Source organism: Vulpes lagopus, chromosome 3, assembly GCF_018345385.1.
Source record: "Vulpes lagopus strain Blue_001 chromosome 3, ASM1834538v1, whole genome shotgun sequence".
In the NCBI taxonomy this organism is placed as follows: domain Eukaryota; kingdom Metazoa; phylum Chordata; class Mammalia; order Carnivora; family Canidae; genus Vulpes; species Vulpes lagopus.
The window spans coordinates 153,580,760-153,605,823 of NC_054826.1; the positions used below are offsets into that span (position 1 = coordinate 153,580,760).

A 25,064-nucleotide genomic window follows, 5' to 3' on the forward strand; every position below is an offset into this window, starting at 1 on the left:
AGAAGAAATTGAGATTGAGGGAGTGCACTGTGTTTCATAGTCTCAGTGAATGGACTAAACTGTGCCAAAACACTAGAAAACATCTTTTCTTTCTTTTCTGAATCAAAGCATCACTCTGGTTATATGATCTTAATATTCTTAACTTAATATTCTTAACTGCAACCTTTGCTCCTCAGTCTTGAAAACCACAGAAATAAGACAGTTAACCAACCTTTTTGTGTGCTTCCTATGTGAAACCAATGTAAATCTCTTCTTAAAATCCTTATATAAATTTTATTAAGTAAACTTTTTCTGTGTAGGACACATAGGAATATTCAGAATTCATTTTCTAAAGAATTCTCTCACCAGTAATTTGTAGAAGTTGCTGAATTGCTAAACTATATTTAGGACATTACTAAAAATTATGTTGTTTTGAAATGAAATTATTTAAGTGGGAAATTACTCCCTATCAGTTTCAGTTGGTCAGGTCATCACCAACTATATAGTTTCTCCAGGGCCAAGTTTCCCCCCAAACCCCCAAACTTTGTGATGTACATTGAGCTTCAGAGGTGCCTGGAAAATCAATTGAGATCTAAGTCAACTCTTCCTAATAGAGGGTGGCTTGTGCATCCATTAGAATAGGCTAATTATGCTGCCATAGTAACAAATGACTTCAAAAACTCAGTGTTCTAAAAGAATAGATTTTCCAGTTGGGCTACATGAGCAGAACAGTTCAGCAGGAAGGCTATGTTCAGGATAGTCATTCAAGGGACCCTAGACTGCAGATGGTCCTTCTCAACACAGACTGCCACAATCGTCGTGGTAAGTGGAAGGGAACATCACCCACTGGCTCTTGAAGCTTGTACCTGGGGGAAACATACTTCACTTCTGTTCATATTTCATTGGAGAGAGCAAGTCTATGGTATTACAGGTATTCCAACTTCCCTTGACTGATGGGTTTGGTGCCATTGACCTTGCAGGCCCTCTAACAAGGAAAGGTCAAGATCCCTACTTCTGAAGAGTCTAAATACTTTTTGCCAACCCATAGGTGGCAGCCTTTAAATTTCAGCAAGGTGACATGTTTATTTGGCCATGCCTAGGATGTGAACTTATTTCTTCCACCAAGCCCACTATGAGAGAAAGCAACTTATTTTATATATTAAGAAAGAAATTTGAAGAAAAAAAATTTTAAAGATGCTTAACTAAATGTCAGTCACTTGGGACTCATGAATTCTTTCTTATTCCATCCATGGCACCTCATTTTGACTAACTTGCATGTAATGAGATAAGCATGAAGACCAGGGTTAGTTTCTACATTCAAGGAAAATATGAAGGTACAATCCAGTAATAATTACTTCAAGTTTGTAACAAACAATTACTAGAATAATTCTCTAAATTTAAATATGTAAAATAATTTGTTTCTTAAATGTAAAAAAACAACAACAAAAAAAACTGTTAAAGTACTGAACCCTTGACTATAGATAAAATACAAGATAGATTAAAAGAAGTATATTGGTCAAACTGGGTGATCACAACACACACAGAGGTAATGGAATATAAATAAAATTTTGAGAGTGTCAGTATAAAATTAACATTTAATATTTGTAAATTTTTAGTAATTTAACTGTTATTCTTTTAAAAAGGGAAATAAATATTTATGATCTATATCTCAAGAAAAGTGTGCTTATTTTTGTTCAGACTTCATGTATTAGGTTACATTGCCTTTTGGTTCCAAGGCACCCTCATGTCAGGAACACAAAATAAGGACTTTTAATTGCTTAATATGAACACCTAAGGTAACGAAGTGAGAGTTAATGACAAAATAGCTATCATCCCCGTGAGAAGCTTCTATTTCTGTTGTTCCCAACATAATAATATTGAATGTCGTGTAATAGTTTTGCCCTTACTCTATAACACATGTGATTATGTGACAGTAACATACCCTTATGTCTAAGGTAGCCTACCCCTTTTTGGATGTAATCCAAGACAAATTCCTGATATTCTTTTTTTTTTTTTTTTTTTTTTGGTACAGCTTTTAGCAAGACCTCAACAGATTGACATTTAGATGGTATTTGTCCCAAAAGAGTTGGAATACTTCAGTACCCTTAAAGTCATCATCATTGCCCCACAAAGGGAAATAAATTCACCAAAGAAAATACATACACCAAAGACAATTCTTACAAGTTAATATTACTCCAAGACCACAGCCCCAAATCCCAACATAGAATTTCTATGAGGTATACAACCATATGTGCAGATATGATTTGTCCTCGAAATACAAATTATTCTAGAACAATGTTGAAAGCAAGCTCTTTTTTCTCACTAAAACTACACACTAATAATAAAAAGAAAAAAATCTCTAATTTAGGTGGGGCCTTTGGAAGTGGTAGTGATTGAGAGTAGAAGGGGCTCTGAGGGCTTGCTCTTGTCACTGTTTTGACATCCTAAGAGAAGAAATGAACTACAAATAGATGTTTCTTGGGTGTCTCTTTGGTTAACCTTTAAGATGGAGTTGAATTAACCAATTGGCGAGGGGGGTGTAGATGAACTGTGGCTATTGAAGGAATATGCTATAGTTGTTCTGCACTTCTTAAAATGATTACAAAATTAACAGGCATTTATAAGGGCTGGACAAGGATGGTTATATATTCAGATATATGACCAACAATGTCTCTACATTACACACACTTAAAAACTTTGCCTTGATTTATTTAAATTAAAAAAGTAATGTTTACAGAATAGCTTGTTTGCAACTCTGGCTTTCTAGACTCAAGAGTATACCAAATATTTGCAGAAATTAACCATGTACTCTTTGCCTCCTAATTACCAACTGTGAAATTGATCTTTTAATTATTGCCTAAAGCCATATGTATTAAAGTTACACGGCAATATCCTTTAAAACAATTTGGCCAGGCTGCTTGCAACAGTCTTAATTTGAGCATACAAAATAGGCATCTGCTTCCCCCTACCTAATGTCTACATGTATTAATCACAGTGAGGTTATTTTTTGATAAATCCATTATTTGGATTTATCACAAATGTATGTTTCATACCTAAATGGTATAGCAGAAATACTTATGAGCATTAGATATCCAAATCACATCTTCCAATTTAGATAAATTATTATAGAGGAACTTGATACATTTATATTACTAACTATTGAGAACTATTTAAATGTTACTGACTGAAATCAGTTACTTAAATATACAGTATTTCTCATGCTCAACACTGCCCTAATAAGTACATACATTTAATCAGTATGTTATGGTAAGGGTCCTGAAACTGGAAAAATAATTAATTTGCTGAGTCAAACTGCAACACTGAAGTTAGATCCAAATCTGTTTGAATCCCAGGGAACAGCAAGATTATATAATAACTTCAAAACCCACCTCCTTGTCTATCAAATGGAGATTACTATATGCATTCATATGGATAGCATAATGATTATGTTAAATACTATATCTGAACAAGCTCAATAGCTAAAATCTTCGAGAGGGACTTATAGTCATACTGCTAGTCAAGACCCCTTACAAGCTGGGGGTAAATGGGCAAATGATAACTTCACTGTCTCTGTTTTTTTCATCTGTAAACTGGGCATAATAACAGTACTTTTTCCGTAAGTTTTTTCATAAGAATAAAGTGAGGTTAGATATGTCAACTGCCTAGAATTAGATCTAGAATAAGAATAGTAGAAGCTTAATTAAAGGGACACCTAGGTGGTTCAGTGGTTGAGCGTCTGCCTTTGGCTCAGTTCGTGATCCTGGGGTCCTAGGATCAAGTCACTTTGGGCTCCCCGTAGGGAACATGCTTTTCCTTCTGCCTATGTCCCTGCCTCTCTCTGTGTGTCTCTCATGACAGGATGAGCACTGGGTGTTATACTATATGTTGGCAAATCAAACTCCAATAAAAAAAAAAATATACAAAAAGGGTGGAAAAAAAAGAAAATTTCTAAAAAATAAAAATAAAGAAACTTAATTATTTATTATCAAGTATTAATAGCAAATTTTAAAATACCTGCTATCACTTTATGTAATATCAAGCATACTTAATAAAGGATAGGGATGAATTTGCTTAGGATTCCACAGAGTTCAAAGTCTTATTTAGAAGTTTGGGTATTACTCTTTATTTTTATTTCTTCATTTTGATTTGAGATTGGAGGACTGATTTTTATCTGCAGGCTTTTTCCAAAACATGCTAGCCTTCTTGATGTAATTTCCTATACATCAATCAGTGTATCATTGGATAATGTGCTGAGGAGTATAGTAACAGCGTCTCAAGAGACAGTGCAAACTCTAAGCGCTCACAGGGGATCTCATTTTGTCATGCTCTTTAAAAATAATCTCTACGCTTAATTCCCTGCTGCCATCCATTCTATCAGTTGGAGTTGCAAGTGACACTCAGCGACTAAAATTTTTTGAGTTCTGGTATTTTTATATTCTAATTTCAAAAAACAGATATATATGTGATAAAATTTATGTGCTAGCCTTACTTTTGAGCCAGCTGGTCCAACATGGGGCTTTGGGAAGACTTTAAACTACTAAGCTTAATAAATTCTTTAACTACTTTTTTGCATTTCATTAAATTACACTTGGAAGTGCTTGCTGATTAGCCACTTCAGAGAGACAGTGAAGTTAAAGTTATTAAAATATCTTCAATGCCTTGGAGGAAGTATGTTATTTAGAGAAATAACAAAAACTGAATTGCTTATAATTTTACTCAATGAATGTTGTACCTCGCCCTACTTTCCCTCCCTGCAATGCTTCCATAAGTACAAAGAATCTGGGTATTCAGGAAGATTTTGTTTCTTATTCTTGTATATTTTTAGAAATGCTAATGGACCACATTTAAATATAATTTTAAGGGTTCTGAGAATATGTACTTAAAATTAATTTTAAAATATAGCATATAGCATGTCTCTATTCTTTGGCACGTTTAGACGTGAGAGATACCATATGCACACCAACATGCATTATCAATCAATTTTCAAAAAATTAGAACAAAAAAAACTAAGCTGTAGATTTCATGTAGTACAATCTCTCTTTAATGATTCAGAAAGCATTTAAAGACTGAAATGCCATGTGGTCAATATTATGAATATAATTTATCTCTGTAACACTTCTTTACTACAGATTTTTAGAGGTGCCAAATGAATAGCATACTCCAGTTAATCAACTATAATATTCTTCCTTTTAAGAATTCTAATTTAGAGCAGTTATTCTCAGAATGTCCCCAGACCAGCAATATCAGTATCATCAGAGAGCTTTGGGTCTTTCCTCAGACCTACTGAATCAGAAATTCTAGGGATGTGGCCCAGCAATCTGTTTTTCAAGCCCTCTGGGTGATTCAGATATAGCTAAATTTGAGAGCCACTGAATTAGAGATTCACTATGGAATAAAAGAAACATGTGCTTATGACCTTGATCCTTTGTGTTATTGACTATAGAGAAATGTCAGGCATTGGGCAGCCCCTTTAAAGTGTGGGCTTAAGCAGCAATAAATTTGGAAAGAGAAATTCTATTTCTACTAGGAGCAGTAGATAGTTATAAGGCTTGAAGAGCCTCATGGGGAATGTTACTCTAGATTAAAATTTTTATGAACTTATAACCACCCATTGATCCCATCACCTCAACTTGGCTTCAGTTTTAAGGCATTTCAGAAAGGTAGGCATACTTAATAGGGCCATGGTGGTTATGGATTTCACCAGCTGCCTAAGGAGATTCACTTAGATTTCTCCTATTTCTTTTGCATGAAATAAAGAATGAGGAGCCATCTAAGGTTTTTTAAAATTAGAACTGAGGACAATTCAAATGACTATAGGAAAAAGAAAACATTAATTGAATGTAGAGTTGCCAGATAAAGTACAAGATTCTATATTAAACTGAAATTTTGGATAAACCACAAATGATTTTTTTAGTACAAGCATGTCCCATGCAATATTTGGAGGCATACTTATATTAAAACCAGTATTTTGGGAGTGCCTGGGTGGCTCAGTCAGTTGAACAACTGACTCTTGATTTCCTTCATCTCAGGTCATGATCTTAGGCTTCTGGGATTGAGCTCAGCAGCAGGCTCCAGGCTCAGAAGGGCATCTGTTTGCGTTCTTTCTCTCCTTCTCCCTCTGCCCCTCACGCTGCTCACATGCACTCTCTCTCCCTCTCTTTTTCTCTCAAATAGGTAAATAAATCTTAAAAAAAAAAACGTTTGTTATTTACTTGAAATTTAAATTTAAGACAATTTTCTGTCCTTTTATTTGCTAAATCCAGCAAACTTAACCTTGTGCCTATTATTTCTAGTTAATCCCTTTGATGATCTTTTGGTAGTGTCATATTTATTGCATTTAGTCGAACTAGGTATTTGCTGTTGTGTTGCTAAGTTAATTAACAGTTGTTTTTTGTTATTTTGTTTTGTCAAATATATCAATAATATGCAGTTTTTATGTATTTATTTGGTAGAGGAAGACAAAATATACATCTAAACAATAATTATATATTTTTCTGTGAATTATTTTCACCTAGAAAATGATCTTGTATCTTATATGATTTTATTTGATATGAAAACTAAATATGATTCCATTTATCTTTCTAGTTTGTAAGAAAGTAGCAAACACAATTACTTTTACAAATCTAACATTATTTCAAATAAATTCTAGAGGTTTAATATTTCCACCATAATTGGTAAACAGTTTTTAAAAGAGAATCTTACATTTGAATTATTGCAAGAAAACTTTTCATTTAAACCTTGTTATAGTGCACAAAACCCTTTTACGGATACTATGTCTTTGATTCTTATCATTTTGATTTGTGAGATTTGCTGTAAAAGATGTGTTACAGAAATCATGTTTTACCAATAAAAAAATGAGATGGAGAAATGCTAAGAGATTCTTCTAAGATCATATTCTGGGGGAATTATTCTTTTTTAAAAAATATATATATATATATATGTTTTTATTTTAATCCTAGTCATCCAGTGCTCATCAGGACAAGTGCATTGTCTAATCCCTGTCACCTATTTCACCCATCCATCACTCCCCTACTCTTGGTAACTATCAGTTGAGATGGTTACGGAGATATGGTGAAGAGTCTGTCTTTGCTTATATATCTTTCTCTCTCTCTTTTTTCCCCCTTTGCTCATTTATTTTGTTTCTTAAATTCCACATGTGAGTGAAATTGTATGGTATTTATCCTTCTCTGACTTATTTCACTTAGCATTATACTCTTTAGCTCCATCCATGTCCTTTGCAATTTTAAAACTATTCTTAATGTATGTCTGGTAAAAAATGATATTGTGCACTTCTCCTGAGATTAGCACTTCTGCATACTTAGATCATTGACATCTCTTAGACACCCAATGTGGAAAAGAAGCAAATTATACTTTGCCCTTTTTACAAATAAATAAATGTAAGCTCAGAAAAATAACTTGCCCAAGTTTATAAGATCATCACATAATAAATGAGAGAGCAGTGACATAAGTATAGTGCTCTATCAACCATGCCATAAGTAGAACCCTGTTGAAGCATAAGTAATGAATCTTTTATTTATTAATTTTGTGAAGTTCAGAAGTTGTTTTATTTTTAGAAACTATAAACCACAATTGTCTTAGGTGTCTTTTTTTCTGTAGTGAAATACCACAATTCATTTAAAACTTAGGAGGAAATAAAATATAGCATTGGACCTTGATTGATAATAAATTCTCTCTGTGACAGCACTGAGTCAGATGACAAAAGGCTAAAATTAGTATTTAAATAAAGATCCATAGGTTCATAAGGCCAGAAGAATTAAGATACTACCGAAAATCCATTTAAGTTCTTACTTCTGCATGGGATGTAGAAAGCTAGAAAGAACATTCCTGCCACCCTCACAACAAGAAAAAGCTAAACAATCTATAAAATCATAAGTTTTATAGACCCATCAGAGAGTTGAAGATGCAGGACAACCAACTAGTCAAATCTAAGAAACGACAGGCTCCTTCAAGGAGATGGGGCATGGGGATTGGCTTGTCTGGGGTAAATAAATAGCATAGGAGGAAAATGGGACCATCATAAAAGGAGGTAATAATTTCATGTAAAATATTTGATCAATTGTTAATGTCGGAGTATGAGCTACCATGAAAGTATAGAATTCCTTGCAACTGTAGACAGAAGGAGAGTTGGCAACCAGCCACAGACCCTTCTCCATAGACCTAGCCATATATTCACAAGAAAGGATGGGAGCTAGCGGGTAACCGAGACAGCTTCCATTGGTGGTGAAAGCCTTGGAAAGGGGAACAGAGTCTGTGCAGGAGAGGCATGACCCCAAGACTGGATCATTTTCTTCTATTTCCCCTATGAAGCAAGGTTTTGTGCCATCAAGGGAAGGGCAACAAACCCTCTTTGGGTCTGCACAGGTTAAAAAACATTGAGACCAGGAGAAGAGGACAGGAAAGAGCCCTCTACACTGGTGGAAAGGCAGGAAATGAATTTGAGTCCAGACCATTAGAGATGGTCTCACCAGTGGGAGAGTAGCCATAGAAAACTTTCGTCCGGGGATCCCTGGGTGGCTCAGCAGTTTTGCGCCTGCCTTTGGCCCAGGGCGTGATCCTGGAGTCCCAGGATCAAGTCCCGCGTCGGGCTCCCGGCATGGAGCCTGCTTCTCCCTCTCTCTCTCTCTCTCTCTCTCTCTCTCTGTCATGAATAAATAAAAAAATAAATTTTAAAAAAAGAATACTTTCTTCCACCTAAGACCTATTAAAGATACAGGACAGAGTTTGGCTGCCATGGGGAGGTAGAATAGAATCACTGAGAAGGCCTCTTCACAGGGATATAAAAACACAGGGCTTGACTAAGACAAACTCTGAATCAGAACAGCCAAGAAAACCCTCTGAAAACCCCCACTAGGCTAGCAAGCATGAAGAACAAGTAAATGTAGTCTACTGCTAGAGGAGTTGGAAGAACTTGGAGCTCTCTCTGAGATACACGCCATATGAGACAGTCTAATGTTGATCATAGAACAGAAACATTGAGTAAAATGTTCTGGCAACTCGACCTCCAATCCAAATACAAGGAATCCAAAAGGATTTGATACCTATAGTAGGCTGAAGCTAATAATAGGAACAACAACAACAACAAAATAAAATCTAGCTCATTTCCTAACTAGATGGACTCAGTCTGCCCACAATAAAGACGAAGCAGAAGAGGCATGCTCATTTGCAGACATAACTACGACTTATCTTAGCCTCTACTGTCCTGTGTGTTATGTCTAGTTTTGGATTTAAAAAAAATACATGGCACATGAAAAAGAAAGAAAAAAAATACTATCAGAACTCAATGCATCATCCAGATCAGACTCAGCTATATCCCAGATTTTGAGGTTATCAAACAGAATTTAAATATATGTGCATGTACAAACAACCTTGAAAAGATAGTCCAGAGCAAAGGACAGCCACCTCTCAGCTTGCAAGACTTGTAGAAAAATGGACACCAGTGGAGAATTGCCAACAGCATACATTTCTCATTTCTACGTTTTCTTGGCTTCTAGTGATATTTCTCTTGAGTTCCCACTCTATTCACTACTCGGATTATTTTGCCTGACAGAAGCTACGACCAACTCCATTCGGCCTATGTCATGTAGCAGAATCTGAACCAAAAGCGTTTGAAATATCTATACCTTCTTTTGGCCAGGATGATATGCAGAAAGTGTACCAAATAGGCTTGTATAATATTTCTATCAGTGAAAATAAAGAAGAATTATGCCCAGGAATGGTTAGGACAAAATATCAAATTTTCAGAATCGATCTCTGTCCTCATCCTTTTCATTCTATTACCTAGGAAGTGACCTAGGAAGATGATACCTTTCTGAAGATTACCACATTCAGTGACTAAGCTATTTTTGTAAGGAAGAGGTAAGGAAAGTTGAGTCAGAAATATTTCTTTTTATTTTTTTAAGATTTTATTCATCCACCTTTCACTAAGCCCCTCCCAAAGCCTAACCCAAAGCAAAGGCTTTGAAAGCTAAGAAAGTGGTGCTGAAAGGCGTTCACAATCACAAAAAAAGAAGATCCATGTCACCTACATTCCGACGACCCAAGATCCTGCGTCTCCGAAGGCAGCCCAAATATCCTCGAAAGAGCGCCCCCAGGAGAAACAAGCTTGATCACTATGCCATCATCAAGTTCCCCCTAACTACTGAGTCAGCCATGAAGAAAATAGGAGACAACAACACACTTGTGTTCATTGTGGATGTCAAGGCCAATAAGCACCAGATCAAACAGGCTGTGAAGAAGCTCTATGACATTGATGTGGCCAAGGTCAACACCTTGATCAGGCATGATGGAGAGAAGAAAGCATATGTTCGACTGGCTCCTGACTCTGATGCTTTGGATGTTGCCAACAAAATTGGGATCATCTAAACAGAGTCCAGCCGGCTATAAATCTAAATATAAATTTTTTCACCATAAAAAAAAAGATTTTATTCATCCATTCATAAGAGACACAGAGAGAGGCAGAGACACAGGCAGGGGGAGAAGCGGACTCCTTGAGGGGAGCTCAATATAAGACTCCATCCCAGGACCCCAAGACCACATCCTGAGCAGAAAGCAGGCTCTCAGTCGCTGAGCCACCCAGGCATCCCAGTCAGAAATATTTCTAAGTTAATTTTTGAAGAAGCTCTTTCAATGCTTAAAGTTACCAGATACTTGTGGATGATGCAGAGCTTGCAAGTCCATCAACTTTGTTGAGTGGATCATCAGACTACAGCTGATTCAGAGAGCTGCAAGCATGATACAGATTAGGATCAAGGACCACAGTAGTGCGGCCAGAGTTGGCTGATTGGACTGGATGAGCAACACAGTGACCTGAAAAACTAAAGGCATCAGTAAGGCATCACTGGTAGCCCATAAAAAAGTGAAAGGTCTGACTTAACCCATTTGTCAGGAATGAGTGAAGGCCATGCCCCCTGAGATGTGGCAGCACTCACCATAAGAACACAGGTCAACTTTATGAAGAGTCACAATTTCTGACATGCACTGGTAGTTTCCATGTCAGAAACACAACCTTTACTTTACTCCAGTCTACAATGATGGATATGTAGCCATACCTGGTAGCAAGACAGATCGGGTAGCAATGATGACAATTGGGATATGCAGGTTTTGATTCTACTCAGTCTCACTGGAGAATGGAATTTTACCATGGATGTGAGAGACCCATACAGTTTGACCTGTAGCAGTGATTTATTTCTGTAGTTCACAGAACTGCAGAAAAAGGGTATGTTCCATTTGTGAGTTTGGAGTTTTCTATAACAGCTACATCGTTAGCAACAAGTCAATAAAAATGTAGCAAAGTTCATTAAAGGAAATAGTGGCTAGAGCTGTGACAGTGGCTTTGAATTCCATCCACAAAGTGGTGTGACCACATCCATTATTGATTCTGCATAGCTGACACCGAAGCTGAATGGCTACAGCAGCCCAAGGGACAACATCAAGTTTTGGCCTAGCCCAACCACCAGTGAACCCTGCCCAGACTTTTAGGGGGCCTCTGAGAATTGAAAGCCCCTTGGACCAATGGCTTTTCTTCACATGGAGGAATGGCATATAAAGTTTCTCACAGAGGAATAGCTATCACTTATTCTTATAAAGCCAAGATGCCTCTGAGGCCAGCTGTGTTTTAAATATACCATTTACAATGCAAAGCCAGCTGGGCCTCCCCACCTTGTTAGTTGAGTCCAAGCTGATATGTACTCAAATGGAAATATCAGGCAGGAGTGTCATAAGAGTTCCATGGGTCACGAGTTCAGTTTTGACAAGAGCCCAGTAGCAAGCTAATAGTTGCTTTTCAGGAAGGGTGGTAGCTGTATCAAGGAGGCGATAAGTCCAAACCCTAAAACAACTCTCTTGAGTGGAAGTTGCCTTTCTTTAACAGAAGCCTATAATTGGCAGAGTCATTAGTCACAGAGACTTGCAATTCAAAAGAGCCATTAGGGGAGTGGAGCCCCAAATGTACGGAGTGTGCCACAGCTTCCTGGACAGCTTCCAACACAGCCCGTTGTTGGGGCTGACCTATAGCTCAGCCAATATAAAGAATCAAATTGAATGCCCAGAGGAGGCACATACTGTCTCTAATCCCCAAGCAGTCCAGTAGGGGGTTTGGACTCAATTTGTTGGTGGGAAACTGAAATAACATTTTTTTCCTTGACTGCTGAGGGGATGACATTATGAATCTGCCCAGACAGTCTCAAGAAACTTTACTTGGTGACTCATATAATCCCTTATCATTTTTCGAGGGGAAAGAGCTCAGTCTTCCAAGGCTGCTTGCTATGCAAACATGCTTGAAAGATAGCCCAGAAGAAAGGACAGTCAGTGTCTCTGCTTGAAAGAAATACAGAAATATGAGAACCCTTGGAGAATTGTCTCTCAGTACTGTACACTAAAAAGGATGAATTTTCATGTAAATTATACCTGATTTTTCAAAAAATCATTTAAATTTTCATTCAAGAAATCAGGCAGGATGGGAGTGTGAGGTAATCTGGAAATTGCTTCTTCTCTGTTGTCAAGAGATTTATTTCCTATGTAAGTTTTCTTTTTAAAACATATAATTGGATTGGAAACAAAACAAACAACAAAGCATGTTCTTAAGTGAAAGGACCTAATAGTATACTAAGCACTCGAATGCCATTAGCACTAATTCATTAAATTGAGTTCAGTCAGCTCTATGTACCTTGAGAAATCTACTGAGATGACTGAATACATCTCCCTTGATATTACAATCACTGATTATTCCCAGAAAAGGCAACATTTATGATGATGCATTTGTTTATAGTCCACAGGATCTTATATACAATCAGGAAGAAATAAGTCTTGAAGAATTCCATGAGAAGAATAAAAGTTTCTATGATTTACTACTCTGAAACTCGGTATTTTGGTAATACAAAAATCAATTATTCTAGATTATTTCACAGACAAAGGCTTTTTGGGTCTTTGGCCCATAAAAATGATCTGGGCTGCTTTACAAATAAAAGATGCCAGACTTCATGCCTACAGATTCTGATTTAATTGGTCTGGGGTGGGGCTCATGCTTTGGGTTTTTGTTTTTTTTTTCCAAAATTCCTCTAAGTTATTCCAGGGTTATAACCAGAGTTCAGGACCACTGGCCAATGCAACAGAATATGCTGCCATGTTATTCTCTTCAGCTATTTGGTCTGTGAGAAAATTTCTGACACAAACCCTTAGTGTTATTTAACTATCTAAACTTTTTTATCTATCACTTTGACTTTAAAATTCAAAATGCTCAAAATATTAATTCATTTCAGCATTTCTTAATTGTGAAGGTGGAGGTGGCAAATCAGAATTAGTTTTTCAAATTAAAATATCCATGCGTCCACCAGGAGATTCTAATATTTGCAAAGGAATATGAGTGGGAGAGGGAGAAATATATAAGAGTTTCCTACATGATTCCAATACTCACTATGACTACTACCACTCCATCTCTTATGAAAAACCACTGATTTATCTCTTTTGCTTCTAACCTGCCAAAGGACTTAGATATGCTAAAACCATCAGTGGTCACCCTCAAGTCTCTATCTTCTTATTATGTAATCAGATCAATTATTTGGGAAGCCCTAAAATACAAACGTGACAAAGGGAACGCTATTGGCTAAGAGAGACACCACAAATTAGAGAATTTAGGCCCAGAAATAGCCAAATGCTTCCCTACTCTAAGAAATATATAACTAAATTCTATGGACAATCACAAATTTGTGCTTAAATGTAAAACATAAAATTTCTACAATGAAAAAAAAATGACCATATTAGTAAACTAAAAGTATCATATTCTGAAGCCCAGACTTTTCAATAAACTTTCTAAACTAACTCAGATGAGTTAGCTAACTCTCTGAAATCTAAACTCTCTAACTCATCACAAAAAAATCTTCCATTACTTTGAAACATAAATAATAATAATTAATAATGAAATTTCAAATCTTCTTTTCAATGTATACACTATGCTTATGCCTTGCTTCTAAAGGAAGGTGATCTCTCTAGAGTCTTTTAATTCTTTGCTACCCAAAATATGCTGTATGGACCAGCAGCACCCTATCACTTCAGGACTTGTTAGAAATCCAGAGTCTCAGGCTCTACCCTAGGTCAACTGAATCAGAATCTTCATTTTAACAGTCTGCAAGTGGTTCTTATGCACGTTAAAGCTTAAGCACTGTTCTAGTCCATTGTTTTTAAGATGGTCATCTAAACTGCTATCCAGAAACATATAAATTATAAAACAAGTAGCACACAAAATAATCCATTTTAAAGAATTATTTTTAAAAGACATAAGAAATTTTAAAATCTCTTTAGCTCTTTTCTTAAACGATTGAATAAGATCCTTACCATAGAACAGGGTGGGATTTCAGTCTTTCTCTTTGAATGAAGTCAATAGATGATGGAACTGGAATTAGCTTCCTGGTGGGGATGGCAGTGGCAGCATTATGTGTTTTGTTGCAACTCTTTTTATCTCTGTTTCCAATTTCTATTTCAGAAAGCGAACATAACAGGCTGCAATTTGCTAACAAGTGCAAGTGCAAACTGCTCTTGGGGGGGGGGGACTAAAAGAACAAAACACAACCATAGCTTCCACCTGTCCTTTTTATTTCATATTAGTGCTACATAATGTTATTTGTCCAGATAATGAACATCAAGGGGAAGAGGTGGGAGAGAAAACTTCAAACTTAGTTGTGTCACCTTAAATAAACGGCCTGATATTCTCCAGAATGGTAATTAAAATCAAGCTAATTTCCAAAAGCAGCCCCGATTTAAACAATAACAGTAATATTATAAAATCATAACAGCAATGGCAAAAATATTTACAGGCCTTATTTGTTCTTACTGGTACATCTGGACATTGCATCATGAGTTTTCCCACTTCTATTAGCATCTTCTGTATCCCCTTCAGTTCATACTGTGACCTCCAGGTGAGAATGCTTTCATATAATTTTTCACACCCAGTTAAGTGATGAATATTATCATGAAAGTAAAACTCTAGACTTTATGTTAAGATTTGTACAGTAAGTATTTTGAGCTGGAGACCATTATGTCATGTACATAACATTTTCACAATCTGGCAGCCAAAGGATTTTTTTTCTTTTAATAATGCATAAAACACAGAATTTAAAATTTTCCAATTTATATAATTTGGTCTTGGTGGATAATTATGTCACTAATAAACACCATGCCTGAAAGTAACATGTAGAAAATGCATTTAGTAAAACCCTTGGCAAGCTGTGCCAATACATGGACCATGTATGATGTAAAGGGCCAAGCCCTAATAAAGACCATGCTTTAGAAAGAATGTAGTGCAGATTGGCCTGATATACAGAGAAACAAGTCTGCCCTCTCGAAGTAACACCTTGTGCCAAAACTCATAATATGAGATGCTTGGCTCAATGCCATCAGAGTAGATTCTACCTATAGCCATTGTATTTCTGCAATGGCTTGAGGCCAGTCTCCTAATCTCCATAAATAAATGATTAAAAAATGCAAGCTGTGAAAAGATAAATTAGAATAACACATTTAATTAAATCACTACTTTGTTTTGTTTGTTTGCTTATTTTTGCCTCCTGTGATCACCTACTTTTTTCTTGTTTCAAAGGAGCAATTTTGCATTATTTGGGTTTGGAAAAGAAAAAAAACAGCTGGACTTTCTTTATGCCTTAACTTAATGATTCTATTTTCCTAAGTCTGTTCCAGTCTGATTGTGGTTTCATGCCCTTATCAATGGTAGGAGAAATAGAAGTTTATGAAATGCTACTCTTTTGGGAAAGGGAAGGGGGCTGGGATGACTCTATCATTACAAAAGGAAATTTCAATAGAATTGGGATCTAGAAAGTTATTGGCCTGAAGGTTACTATATAAATCAAAATTAGATTATTCAGAAAAAGATTGGTGTCAGATTACAGATATAAAGTTTAGCCTGCAATAAGAAAATTGAAAGGACAAAAGAAAGTATTTCTAACAGTGCGTAACACAGCTTGTAATACCTATTATTTATTGATCAAGTGAATGAATGAATAGGAAGTGCAGTATTCCATCATTTTGCATATGTTTTAAATTCTAACATACTCCAATTGTACTGGCTAATAAAATTAAATTACAATCTGATGGAAATATCACTGTTTTACCTTATGCTACTTTTTGGCAACTTTTGACACAGTGGACCACATGCTTCTCCCAGTGCCCTCCTCTTTTGGAATCCATAATTCCATGGTTTCCTAATTTTTTGTTTGTTTTACTTCACTAGCTATTCTGAATGCTTTTAGCAAACATTACTCTTCTACTCTATAACTAAATGGTAGTAGCCCTCTGAAAAAATTCCAAATCTATATCTCGTCCATAGCTCTCTTCTAAGCTTGAGTCTTGTAGAACCAAAAGCTCAATTTTCTTACTTAGAGTCCCATTGGTTCACAGGTATTAAAATTCACATATCTATGAAGACAATAAAAATTAGTCTCTTAGTCTTTTCTATTTCATAAAATGGAACCATCACATACACAATTATTTCAGCTGAAAACCTAAGCAGAAACTTATGCTTGGTTTCTGCCTTGCTTTACCCCCTCCCCAGTATATAATCCATCAGCAATTACTATCACTTTTAGCTCTGTAATATATCTTAAATCTATATGCACTTTCTCCATCCTTAGTTTCAATCCTAAACCCTTATCATCTTGCTGTGGGGTTACTGCCAAAACCTATGTTTGCATGTCTATTTTCCACCTCCAGTCTACTCTCTCCTAGCAACCAGAGTGGTTATAATTTTCACTAACTTCCTTAAAGCAGTTCCATGGCTTCTCACTAAAGTCAGGAAAAATAAACTCAACTGCTTGACCTTGGGATCTTGCACATACTGCCTCCTTCCACCTCTCCGACCCTAACTCATGTCATTCTCCCCCCTTGGTTCCCAGGTGGCAGCTACTTTGGCCTCCTTTCATGTTGCATGTGCCAAAATATTTCCTTTTTCAAGATCTTTCATTTCTTGTTCTCTTTGTATTGTATCTCCCTCTACTTTTCCTCTTGGCATGGCTGGCTTGTTCCTAAACTTCCCAAATTACCTCCTTGCCTTCTCAGACCATTCTTTCTATAGTACTGCCATGGCACTTTTTTTTTTTTCCTACCATGGCTTTTCAACCATCATGGTTACTCTCTGGTTAACATTTCTGATTTGCTTCAAGATATTTATCACAATCCATAAGTATCTTTTTCCTTCCACTTTTTCCCACTTCACTGTAAGTTCTATGAGAATATGAAGCTTGTTTGTCTTGTTTAATGTCCAATGTCTTATAGATTGCAAATGTTCAGTAAATAATGGTTATATAAATAAATGAGGTTGTGAAAGAGTACTTCTCAGTAGTACGTTATTTAATTTCACAAATTACCACTAATTTTTTTTTTCTTTAACATCTCAAAAGTAGCAGAATGAACACCTTCCTTCCCTCTCTCCCTTTCTTTCTTTCTTTCTTTCTTTCTTTCTTTCTTTCTTTCTTTCTTTCTTTCTTCTTTCTCTTTCTTTCTTTCTTTTTCTTTCTTTCTTCTTCCTTCCTTTCTTTCTTTCTTTCTTTCTTTCTTTCTTTCTCTCTTTCTCTTTTCCTTCCTTCCTTCCTTCCTTCCTTCCTTCCTTCCTTCCTTCCTTCCTCCCTAACTGTACCATGTCTAAAAACTTCATATTGTGTGAATTTAGAAGGAATTACTTTCTTCTCTTTGGGATAAGTGGTGGTGGTAATGGTTGGGAATGATTACTTTTATTATATAATTTAGATTGTTTAAATATTGAAGTGTTTAGATAAAAATTTGCAGAGAGCCCCCTTGCTAATTTGGGGGTTCCAGTTGATTATACCTCAAATACCAACTATATAGTAACAAATTATGGTAATACAATTATTATTTGCCATTTTTTGAGTTCAAGTAGTAAAGTAAGCTCTGTAGAGAGCTATTCAGAAACAACATAGGACTTGATACAAAGAGCTATAGATGATTCAAGGCTTGCTTTTCTACTCCTCCCATATCTCTGGGTTTTTTTTTTTTTTTCATTTCCTTTCCTTTCCTTACATCCTTGTAAGGCTAAGATATTCTGAGCATCCTCAGTGCTCTCTTCAGCAGATGTTACCATGCATATGCTAATTCAACATACTTCCTTCCTACTCATCCCTACATTCACAACATCTTCAGTGTTTCTAAACAAAAACACTCGAAGTATCCAGATCAAAAATACTGATATATATATATATATATATATATATATATATATATATATATATATAAACTTAGCCACAGGGAACTGCATTTTTTTTTCCTGACAAGTTTTGAATTTCCTATAAAATTGCTGAAGGTCTAAGTTTGAGTTTTCTCAGAGTTTTCATTAGTGTGTGGGTATCAAGAAAGGGAAAGATTTTTATCTGATAAGAAAATAAAACAATATGTGTTCTTACATAATTATTTAAAACTATTCCTTCATGTAGAGAATAACTCATGTGATAAGGAATATACCCAAGCAAATGACTAAACAACATGAAGCTGTACCCTGAAAACCAGGCTTGAAACACCTCTCAAAATTAGCAATTTTTTCATAAGGTATTTTTATAGTTTTACTTTCCATACCCTGAATTAGCATATTTGTTTATACATTTATTAATTCAACATTTATTAAGCACCATTTTGTTCAATAAAGGGTATACTTTATAAAGTATAAAAGACTCAGGAACTCTTCTCAAAGAGCTTATATTTCAGGTGAATATACCGTTCAAAGTTAAACAGGACCATTAACAAGTGAGAAATATAATGATTTCATTTGGATCTTCAAGAAGTAAAAATATCTGATGGAAATTTGGCATTAATAGATGGAAGGAATATGATAAGCAAAGTCAGAGATGAATAACCAAGACAAAATGTGCTCAGAAATAAATAGAATAGTTTTCCTGGCAATAAAATATAGAAAAGAGAATAATATGAATAAGATAAAAATAAACTATATGCTGAGACCAACTTAAGAAAAACCATTAATGCCAGCAAATTTATATACTTTATTCTATAGGAAATGAAGAATCATTGATAATGTTTAGGGAGGAAAAATGCTTGACTACATGTGTTTTTATAGGATTAAGATGACAGACAAGATGGATTATAGGGAAGTTATTTAGAGAAAAAGAGATCGAATAAGTAACAGAGTATAACAGACAACTGAGATGGTAATTAGGAAGTCAACTGTTAAATGAATAAAAGAAAATAGATGTGATAAATATTACAGATGTAGAATGGATTTGGAAGTGAATTAGACATGGATGTAAAGGAAATGGAGATTTTGAACTTGAATGCATATGGTGATCCATCCCTATAAATGATATTTGACAAGTGAAAAGAAATACAAGTATGAGGGTAAAGATAATAAAATCATTCAAGGCACGTTATGTATGTAAATATATCCAGTTGACAGATGGTAATGTTGGACTCAAACTGGGATGGTAATTGTGGGAATAGGGGACTAGAAAAAGAATTGCTAGTTCTTCTTAGCTCACTTTCATTTCAGGAGTGCCTCCAAGTGCTATAACTTCTACAGAGCTTTTTGGGGTTCAAGGGTTGCTAGAAATTATTTGGCCTAATTATAAACTAGGAAAGTGCCATTCCTCTTTTATTTTTGGCACTGCCTAGCCAATAAGAAACACTTTATATACCATAATTATCATAAGAAACTCCTAAGACAAGTTCTAAAATTATCGGTATTTTACAATTGAAGGTAATAAAATCATAGAGTAAGTTCCTTATGATCACACAGCTAGTGAAAGGCAAATCTATAATTCCTACTGAAAGTCTTTGGTCTATGTTTAAATCCCACCAGGACTCTTGAGTTTCCCAAAACCAAGACTGTCAGGAGGCATTCACACCCTGAAAATATTTTTTTAAGATTATTTATTTATTTATCCATGAGAGACACAGAGAGAGAAAGAGAAGCAGAGACATAGGCAGAGGCAGAAGCAGGCTCCCTGCAAGAAGCCAGATGCAGGCTCGATCCTGGATCCCGGGATCACACCCTGAGCCAAAGGCAGACACCCAACTGCTGACCACCAGGTGTCCCCACACCCTGAAATTAGTCTCATGGCTCTAAACCTGTTACTAGTTTCATGGAGTGTGAGTTATTGGTTTTCGTTTATCTACAGAGCTTTAGCCTTCACCATCAACTCTGTTTAGTTTTCTAATGAGGCTCATTTTACTTTGTGGCATTGAGGGCCTACCCCATTCTCTTGGTTGAAATCTGACTTATCCTGGCATAATTTTTCCTGCCTCTTTCCACAACAGATTAGACCTTGATCTTCATAACCCTAGTTAATAGCTTGAGACTCCCTTCAACCCCGTTTAATGATGTTAGAAGCATAGTTCTGTAACGCATCTCACTTTGCTTAGAGATTCTATACCTCCCTCACCAAAGAAAATCCTGTAAAAAACAGACAACTGACTAAAAGAGAGCTGAGTTGCCACCTCCTTCTTTGAGGCCAGATTGTAACTTTGACTAGCTTTATTCTTACTCATGTAACACTTCTGTAGCCCCACCGAAGAGTACAGTTAATCTTTTGTTGTACTGAATATGACAGAAAACTTAAAGTTGATAGGAAGGTGTTTAATGGCCTAATCCAAGAAATGCCTTTTGGGGCATGTTTCTGCTTAATAAGGGTAATATTTAGAGATACCTGGGTGGCTCAGTCAGTTAAGTGTCTGACTCTTGATCTCAGCTCAAGTCTTGATCTCAGGATCATGAGTTCAGGCTTAAAAATAACATAAGGGTAATATTTTTCAGCTCAGATACCAAAAAATAAGTATATTTTTCTCTTAAAGAAGCATTCTCATCAGTCTTGCCATTGCTACAGCACAAGGCAAAATACAAAGAAAGATGACTGAAAGACCCACAGAATAGTGTGAGAAGATAATACAGCTTAGGAGAAAAGCAGTGGACATTGAAATTTGTTTTATGACCCTATGCAAGCAAATTTCTCCTGTCAGTTTACTTAAATGTAAACTGAAAATAACTATTTTATATGTTTTTTTGTGAGACTTAAATGAGATAATTCTTATGAAGTACCAAGTATAGTTCTTAGGGTTTGTAGACTCTAAATAAATGGCGGCCATTATCATCCTCATCATTACCTTTATTATTAGGCAGAGGTTCAGTCCATGAAAAGTGAAGCTATTTATCAGTGATAAGAACTAGCATCTGGCAATTTCAAAACCATTTGGAAAGGAAACAACCTTCAATATAGATGATAATCATTAAACTTAAAGTTCACTTTAAGCCATCCTAAATGGATAGATGCAGAATTTTCTACAAATAGGAAAAAATAAATAAAAAAGAAATACAGAAAAAAATGACATACTGGCATAGAAACTCAGAGAAAAGAAATAACGTGACACAGTGAAGAATTCCTGTAGAATTTGAATAATGAAAGGCTGGGAGAAATCTATGTTATATTAAAAAGCAAACACACAAAACAACCACAAATTATTTATCAAGGAGTGGAACTAAGGTTATCAGAACCTCACCACACCATATTTTAGTAGATATGATTATGCTTAGATACTTTTATCATTTAGCTCTATACACATTTATTCCCTAGTGTGGATTGATTTATTAATTGCCATAATGTCTTCATGAAGTGCATAGATTGCTACCTGGAGAAGATAGACATTATTTGCTTATTAGATTTTCAGGTTCTTACTGAACAAATTAAGTGGCTGTATCTTTGTGTTTTTTTGTTTGTTTGTTTGTTTGTTTTGTGGCTGTATCTTTGTACGATGGAAATGCTATTAATTGTTAATCAAATGAGCCCTTCAGAAGACCTTTATACGGTGTTCATAACATTGAGTCACCCAGTTGTTTCTTTAAAAAACAGTATTGATAAGATCTTTTTTTAACTTGTAGAAAGTGTATCAATAAGCATAGGTAGGGTAGGCTGAGTAACAAACACTTCAAAATTGTATTGGCTTACAACAATAAAAGTGGTTTCACTGACGCCCGTATTACATGCCAGCTGAGAAGCAGCAATAGCTCTGTTCCATGCGATTTTCACTCCAGGATCCTGGCTAACAATATAATAGTGTCTATCATCAAAAAAGGAAAAGAGATTTGGAGTAATCATGTATTGGTTCTTCTTTTTCCTCCTTTTTTAATTTTATAGTTGACATACAATGTTACATTAGTTTCAGATGTACAACATGATGATTCAACGTCTCTATACACTATGCTATGCTCACAAGTGTAGCTACCATCTGTCACCATACAACCCTATTAAAATATCATTGACTATATTCCCTATGCTGTGCCTTTTATTCCTATGACTTTTTCATTCTACAACTGGAAGCCTGTATCTCCCACTCCCCTTCACCGATTTTGACATCTCATACTCCTTCCATCTGTCAGCCATCAGTTTGTTCTCTGTATTTACAGGTCTGATTCTGGTTTTTGTTTGTTAATTCAATGTTTTGTTTTTTAGATTCTACATTTGAGTGAATTCATATGGCTATTTGTCTTTCACAGTCTGATATATTTCACTTAGCATGTATTAGTTCTTACAAGTTCTCAGATTTTAACATTTCATTGGCCAAAGCAATGCGTGTGGCCTAGCCAGACAGACATCAGTCAGAATGGGATGCGTAACACTTTCAAAGGGAAAGACAACAAATATTTTTTAACAATACCGCAATCACAGGAAGTAATGTTAGCTTTTGTCCCACTGAAGTGTATATTTTAAATTCTTCTTCCTAGTCACACTTTTTCATGTTCCTATAAACATGCAACATTTTAATGTCCTTTATCACTTTTACTTATTTTTTAGGAAGCCTAGAAGCATAGCAGTTGAAGGATAACATCTAGTAGTAGGTTTTCTATGCATCAAAAATCATCTGTGAACCATCTATGGACCAGATTTTCACTCTATGTGAAAACTTGGTAATTTTACCACACATTTTGGGGAGGGTAAGGTCATAATTCAGTAAAAAAAAAAAAAAAAAAAAAAGTGTTGATTTCAATGAAGTGAATAAACAGATAGCATTTCTGACCCTTATTTTTTAAATAAAGTTACTTAATAAAAGGCACACACAAGCAATTTAATGATGGCATTCAGTGTTAAAATTAAGTAACAGAAGAAGTTTACTTTGAGGAACTTAAATATTTTCTTATGTAAGCAGACACTTTGATTAGGTCAAGCCTAGTCCCTTGACATGTCTCCCAGTCTTAGGTGGAAACTTCTCATTCAATCGATGATAGGCATTCCTAGAAGCAGCACCAGGAAAGAAATAGGTCAAAGGCAGGAAACTAGGTCACTAAAGAATAATGCTAGACTTTCTTCTAACTTTTCCAGATCTGTAGTATATATTTGTTTGTAGGGTGAGGTCTTGGCAGCAGATTGTTTGTACACGAAAGGGAAAACTATATTAGAATAAGGAATTTTGGGGTCCATATGGTAAACTTCTATTTCCTTTCCTATTGATACCAAATACTGAATTTTGCTCATCCATATAAATGAGAGTAGAATTAATGGAGATTGATTACAGGACAAGTGTATTACACAGCACACACACACACACACAGAGCTCTGTCAAGAAAGCAAAGAGCAGTACTCTGTAAACTGTCCTCCCCACCAAATGTGGTCCTCCACCACTTTTTGCATGACTACCAAACTAAGAATGTTTTTTATGTATTTAAGGGACTGAAAAATTAAAATAAAAAATTTTAATGTAACGTGACAATGATATGAAACTCAAATTTCAGTATCTATAAGTGAAGTTTTATTGACACCACTCACTCTTGCTTCTTCCTACATTGTCTATGGCTGCTTTCACAGAGACTATATGGCCAACAAAGTCTAAAATATTTCCTATATGGTCCTTTTCAGGAAAATGGTGCTGACCTCTGACTTACAGTCTTTTTAAAATTAAAATTACTAATCATTTGCAGATAGTTTTCTTTTCATATATATTTGGAAAAAATATGAAAAATATCAACAATCTAGTACTTTTATTTTCTAAGAAATTAAATAATTGACTAATTGTGTCCTCTACTATTAAATGTGAAATGTTACTTAAGTTAATGGTTAGGTTAGGAATTGTGGAAAATGAACAATTTAAATGTTGTTTCTTCTTATTCTACCATTTATTTTGGAAAATTCTTCATTATTTTCTGAAACTCAGTAATAATTATTATTATTATAATTATAATTATAATTATAATTTAGTTATCATTACCTTTATAATGATAGTTACTAAATGGCACTTCTATTGTCATTTTCCTAATAGTTCCCAGGGTTTTTTGTTTGTTTTTAAGCAGCATCTTTCTACCATGAACACTTTAGTGTCATAGTTTGGTGAATGAATTTCATAAGTTCCTTCTTGAGTGTGCCATAATGAAATGTTAGGTTCTGTGAATCTAGGGTTAGCATAATATAAAAGGGGTAGAGGATAGAAAATACTAATAAAATGTATGAGCATTTACCAGTTTTTCCTGCATTCCAGAATGCTATAGGTTTCAGAGGAAGATGTCAAAACAATTATGTATGTATATTCTTCTTTGCACAATGTATAAACATATGAAAAATTTTGTAGAATAGATATGACATAATAATAAATATATATTTGGTCTCTGCTCCTGGTTCTTGACACAGAGCTACTAAATTTTTTGAGTGATAGAATTTCCTGAGTAATACAAGCATCTTTTGTTCCAATGAAACAATTTTTTATGGACTTCCAGGTCACTTCATGATGGGGAGACAGTCACCAAAATACCAGGTTGTGATTCAAAACTTAGAATTTTCAGCTCCACCTCCATCTTCTAGGGAAGGTAGAGGTGCTAGAGATTGAGTTAATAGTTGATCATGCCTATGTGATGAAGCCTTCATACAAATCTGTAAACCATGAGATTTGGAGAGCGTCTAGTTTGATGAACACCTTGAGGTGTGAGAATGATGGCATGTCTGTAGGGCTTTGGAACCTTTACAACCCTTCCCCGTACCTTGCTCTGTATACCTCTTCATGTAGCTGTTCATCTTTATACTTCATAATATCCTTTATAATAAACTGGTAAATGCCAGTAAATGTTT

The 25,064-nt window shown here is 35.4% G+C and overlaps 1 pseudogene; it reads left to right on the forward strand.

Annotated features, from left to right (window-relative positions):
• The first annotated feature begins 698 nt into the window (after positions 1 to 698).
• LOC121487162 lies at positions 699 to 10,362 on the forward strand (annotated as a pseudogene).
• The last annotated feature ends 14,702 nt before the right edge of the window (positions 10,363 to 25,064 follow it).